The following is a 6,000-nucleotide window of genomic DNA, read 5'->3' as shown; positions in this document are numbered from 1 at the left end:
TTCTGTGATTTCATGTATTTTCTGGCTGAAATTGAGGGACTTGAGCAAAAATCAGATTCAGAGGTTGAAGAAGGACTGCAGATGCTGATGGATTCTGACCTCCCTGCACTCAAAGTAGATTTTCTGGAGCTACAGAACTCCAAATAGTGCGCTCTCAATTGCGTTGAAAATTAGACATCCAGGGCTTTCCAGCAATATATAATAGTCCATACTTTGCCCGAGTTTAGATGACGCAAACTGGCGTTCAACTCCAGTTTCATGTTGCATTCTGGAGTTAAACACTAGAAACAGGTTGCAAAGTGGAGTTAAACGCCAGAAACAGGTTACAAACTGGCGTTCAACTCCAAGAGAAGCCTCTACACGTGTAAAGCTCAATGCTCAGCCCAAGCACATACCAAGTGGGCTCCGAAAGTTGATTTCTACATCATTTACTCATTTCTGTAACCCTAGTAACTAGTTTAGTATAATTAGAACTTGTTATCATTGTATTCGAAGTCTTGGTCACTCCGGTTCCCCTCTGGGGCCGAGACCAATGAACTCCATTATCACTTATGTATTTTCAACGGTAGAGTTTCTACACACCATAGATTAAGGTGTGGAGCTCTGCTGTTCCTCATGAATTAATACAAAGTACTATTGTTTTTCTATTCAATTCAAGCTTATTCCGATTCTAAGATATTTATTCGCACTTCAATATGAATGTGATGATCGTGATAGTCATCATCATTCCCAACCTCTGAACGCGTGCCTGACAACCATTTCCGTTCTACCTTAGATTGAATGAATATCTCTGGGATTCCTTAATCAGAGTCTTCGTGGTATAAGTTAGAATCCATGGACGGCCATTCTTGAGATCCGAAAAGTCTAAACCTTGTCTGTGGTATTTCGAGTACGATCTGGGAAGGGTTGGCTGCGACGAGCTTCAAACTCGCGAGTGCTGGGCGTAGTGACAGATGCAAAAGGATCAATGGATCCTATTCCAGCATGATCGAGAACCGACAGATGATTAGCCATGCTGTGACAGCGCATTGGACCATTTTCACTGAGAGGACAGGATGTAGCCATTGACAACGGTGATGCCTAACATACAGCTTGCCATAGAAAGGAGTATGAATGATTGGATGAAGACAATAGGAAAGCAGAGGTTCAGGAGGAACAAGCATCTTCATACGCTTATCTGAAATTCTCACCAATGAATTACATAAGTATCTCTATCTTTAATTTACGTTTTATTTATATTTTATTTATCTTTTAATTATTAAATCTCCATAATCAATTGAATCCGCCTGACTGAGATTTACAAGGTGACCATAGCTTGCTTCAAGCCGACAATCTCCGTGGGATCGACCCTTACTCATGTAAGGTTTATTACTTGGACGACCCAGTGCCCTTGCTGGTTAGTGGTGCGAAGTTGTGACAAAAAACTAAGATTATGAACGTGCGTATTAAGTTTTTAGCGCCGTTACCAAGGAATGAACTGTCACGATTTCTGCGCACCATGCTGTTTTAGGATAGAGGAACGATAAGCTAGTACATGTTGTTTACTATGCTAGCAAGGTTCTCAATGAGAATCAAAGGAACTATATGACGTTGGGATTTTTGCTAGTAAAGAAGTTCATATAAACAGTCGCGTTGTAGATATAGTCTCTAAACCGACAGAAATCCCTTCGTACAAATGTTTTGGTTGTCACAAGTAACAAACCCCTTTAAAATTGATAACCGAGTGTTTAAATCTCGGGTCGTCTTCTCAAGGAATTGCAGGGAAGTATGTTCTTATTATTGGTTATGGATATTGTAAATTTGGGATTTTGAGAATAGGGAGCAAGTAATTTAAATTGCAATTAAAATAAATAAATAACTGTAAAATAAACTTTTGGCAAGGTATGAGAAATTGGAAGTCCTAGCCCAGTTATCCTTATCAACAATAATGAAAATTCACTCTTGATTCCACTTAGTTAACCTTTACTAGAGCAAGGGAAGGTCAAGTGACTAATTAGTTTGATCTTTTAATCCTAGTTAATCCCTAAGGAAAGATTGGGATTATCGAAGTTCAGTTTAATTAGCAAAGATAACAATTATCACTTATGTTGAGTTAAGATAACTCCTGAGTTACTAATTTCTTAACCAAAGCCAAGAATGTAGAAAGCTAAATTAAAATCATAAATATTTGGAATACCTCAAATAAAATACATTCAAAGCAGTAAAATCTAACATGGAAAAGTTCATAAGCCAATTGGGCAACATAAATCAAATACAAATAAAAGCATTAGAGTCAATAAAAATAGAAGCGAAAGTAAATAGAAAGGGACATTGAACCTGGGATCGAGAGTCACTCCTAAAACTAAGAGAAGTCCTAAATCCTAATCCTAAGAGAGAGAGAGGAGAGAACCTCTCTCTCTAAAACTACATCTAAAACATGAAAAGTGAATTATGAGAGCCTCCTCATGAATGGATGCATTCCCCCACTTTATAGCCTCTAATCTGTGTGTTTTGGGCTGAAAACTGGGTCAAAAGCAGCCCAGAAATCGCTCCCTGCGATTTCTGTTACGTTCAGGTCGCGGAAAGGTGACGCGGCCGCGTCGTCCATGCGGCCGTGCGTATAGGGTGTTGGCTAGGTCACGCGTCCGCGTGACCCACGCGTTCGTGTCGCTTAGAGTTGGGGCAACTATGGCAAATTATATATCAAATCGAAGCCCCGGACGTTAGCTTTCCAATGCAATTGGAACCGCGTTATTTGGACCTCTGTAGCTAAAGTTATAGCCATTTGAGTGCGAAGAGGTCAGACTGGACAACTTAGCAATTTCTCCAACTTATTGTATTCCTTCCACTTTTGCATGCTTCCTTTCCATCCTCTGAGCTATTCCTGCCCTATAATCTCTAAAAACACTTAACACACATATCAAGGCATCTAATGGTAATAAGAGAGGATTAATATTAGCAAATATAAGTCCAAAGAAACATGTTTTCAATCAAAGCACATAATTAGGAAGGCAAATGTAAAACCATGCAAATAGTATGAATAAGTGGGTAAAGAGTTGATGAAAACCACTCAATTGAGCACAAGATAAACCATAAAATAGTGGTTTATCACTATACTACCACAGAGAAAGAACTCTTAGCCATTGTTTTTGCTTTTGACAAGTTTAGATCATATCTTATTGGCTCAAAAGTAATTGTGTTCACTGATCATGCAGCACTCAAATACTTGCTTACCAAACAAGAATCTAAGCCCAGACTAATAAGGTGGATCTTGTTGCTCCAAGAATTTGATATTGAGATTAAAGATAGGAGCGGAGCAGAGAACAAGGTAGCTGACCACCTCTCAAGGATCCCACAAGAAGAAAAGATGCAGCAAGTAGTAGTCAATGAAAGCTTTCCTAATGAACAATTGATGATGATTCGAGTAGCCCCTTGGTTTGCAGACATAGCCAACTTCAAGGCTATTGAGGAACTACCAACTAACATCAATAAGCACATGAGGAGGAAGCTAATCAAGGATGCCAAACACTACATCTGGGATGATCCTTATTTGTTCAAAAAGTGTGCTGATGGAATCCTAAGAAGATCTATACCCCGTGAGGAAGGGCAGGAAGTATTATAGCAGTGCCATAGATCTGCATATGGAGGTCACTTCAGTAGAGAAAGAACAGCAGCAAAAGTGCTTCAATCCGGATTTTACTGGCCAACAATGTTTAAGGATGCCAAGGAAATGGTGTCAAGATGTGATGAATGCCAAAGAGCTGGTAATCAAACCAAGAGAAATGAGATGCCACAATAATTCATACTAGAGTTGGAGCTGTTTGATGTATGGGGGATTGATTTCATGGGATCCTTCCCAACCTCCTACTCAAATAGCTACATATTGGTGGCTGTTGATTATGTCTCAAGATGGGTAGAAGCCATAGCCACTGTAACAAATGACAACAAGGTTATGATAAGCTTCTTGAGAAGGAACATTTTCAGCAGATTTGGAGTCCCCAGAGCTCTCATTAGTGATGGAGGGACACACTTCTACAACAAAAAACTCGAAGCACTCCTTCTCAGATATGGAGTGAAGCACAAAGTTGCAACTCCATACCATCCACAGACCAACAGGCAAGCTGAAATCTCCAACAGAGAGCTGAAATAAATCCTTGAAAAAACTGTTAGAAGCTCAAGAAAGGATTGGTCTATGAAGCTGGATGATGCACTATGGGCCTACAAGACAGCCTATAAGACTCTCATTGGGATGTCTCCATACCAACTAGTATATGGCAAGGCTTGTCACTTGCCAGTTGAACTTGAACATAGAGCCTTTTGGGCTCTAAAAATGTTAAACTATAATGAGCAAGCTGCTGGAGAAAAGAGATTAATGCAACTCAATGAGCTGGAGGAGTTTAGAAATCAAGCATATGAGAATGCAAAAATCTACAAAGAGAACACAAAAAGGTGGCATGACCAAAAGATAGCAAGAAGGGAGTTCACTGAAGGACAGAAGGTGTTACTCTACAACTCAAGACTCAAGTTCTTCCCTGGAAAACTGAAGTCTAGATAGTCAGGACCTTTCACCATACTCAAGGTGTTTCCCTATGGTCATGTGGAGCTCATGGAGGAAAAGACTCAGAGAACTTTTACTGTCAATGGCCATAGACTCAAACACTACTTGGGAGGCTCCGTAGAGGAGCAGGGAGTGAGCTACAAGCTCATCTGAAAATGAAGGAATGTCAAGCTAATGACAATAAAGAAGCGCTAGTTGGGAGGCACCCCAACACTTTATCCTTTTTGATTTAGTTACTTTTCTTAGAAGTAGTTTAAAAATTTGTTGCATTAGGTAGTTTAATTTTCAGTCTCCCATTTATCTTACATTACCATATTAGGATTAGTTTACAATTGCAGATTAGAATGTTTGATTTTAGCTTTGGTATCTAGATTTTCTTTACATTTTTTTCTACTCCGGAATTGCAACCCAATGAAGGCATTGATCATGATGAGTGATTGGGCTGAGGACTAGCTAAAGTGCTAAGTTTGGTGTGGCCTCTCACCCACTTAATCTAGGCTTATAGACAATTTATATCTTGATTTGAAGAGTAAGCCCACGAATTAAGTTTGGTGTTGCCACCACCAAGAATCATCTAGTAGCCCAAATCACCCAGTTTGAAAGCACTTAATGCTTTGAGTAAGAACATGAATGTGGTTTAATGAGTTTAGAGGAATTGGAATCAAAAGAAAATGAAAAGATTGATGTTATTCCACTCTTATGAACACATTAAATACACAATGATAAAACCAATTTATTGAGATGCCAAAGAATTAAGTTTGGTGTCCCAAGGGACACCCATCAGTTGCAATCCAATTCACCCTTGATGAGAAGGAATGTGAAAGGGTTCTTTTGTCATTACTAATGGGTTCAGTTTCATTTCAGGAGAGAAGATGGGGCCCACATAGTAAACAACTCATAAAGTAAGGAAGTCAAAGTGTACTTACACTTTGGAACTCAGCACACGCAGAAGACACAATGAAAAAAGAGTTGGCGCCTCTTCCCACGCTAGGCGCCACTCCCCAAGTGGGAAAACATTTACTTTTTTTATTTCCCACCATTCCCACCACAACATTCACCTACTATAAAAGCCTCATTTCACCATCTCCTATTCCACTTCAACAACCCAATCACACACGAAGAGCATACAACCCTCACCTTCCTTTCTCTGTTCATCTTTTACCATCTCTTTCTATACTTTCTTTCTTTTTCTCTTGATTGGGACAATCAAGTCCTAAGTTTGGTGTTGGAGTAAAACCTTGTTTTGCTTGCTCTTTCTTGCAACCCCCATTTCACTCTCAAACACACTCTCTCAACCTCATGGCACCACCAAAAAGCTCAACCTCAAAGAAAAGAAAAGTCAATGAACCAACCTCTAGATCCTCAAGTGCCTTCAATGACTACAAGTTCCTTTCCGCATTCAACCAAAATCAATTCTATGGTTGGGTAAGTGAGAGGGAGATCATTCCAGAAGTTGGGTTCCA

This window comes from Arachis ipaensis, chromosome B01 (assembly GCF_000816755.2).
Source record: "Arachis ipaensis cultivar K30076 chromosome B01, Araip1.1, whole genome shotgun sequence".
Taxonomy (NCBI): Eukaryota; Viridiplantae; Streptophyta; class Magnoliopsida; order Fabales; family Fabaceae; genus Arachis; species Arachis ipaensis.
The sequence above is the reverse complement of the archived record's forward strand: the minus strand, read 5'-3'. Positions refer to the sequence as shown.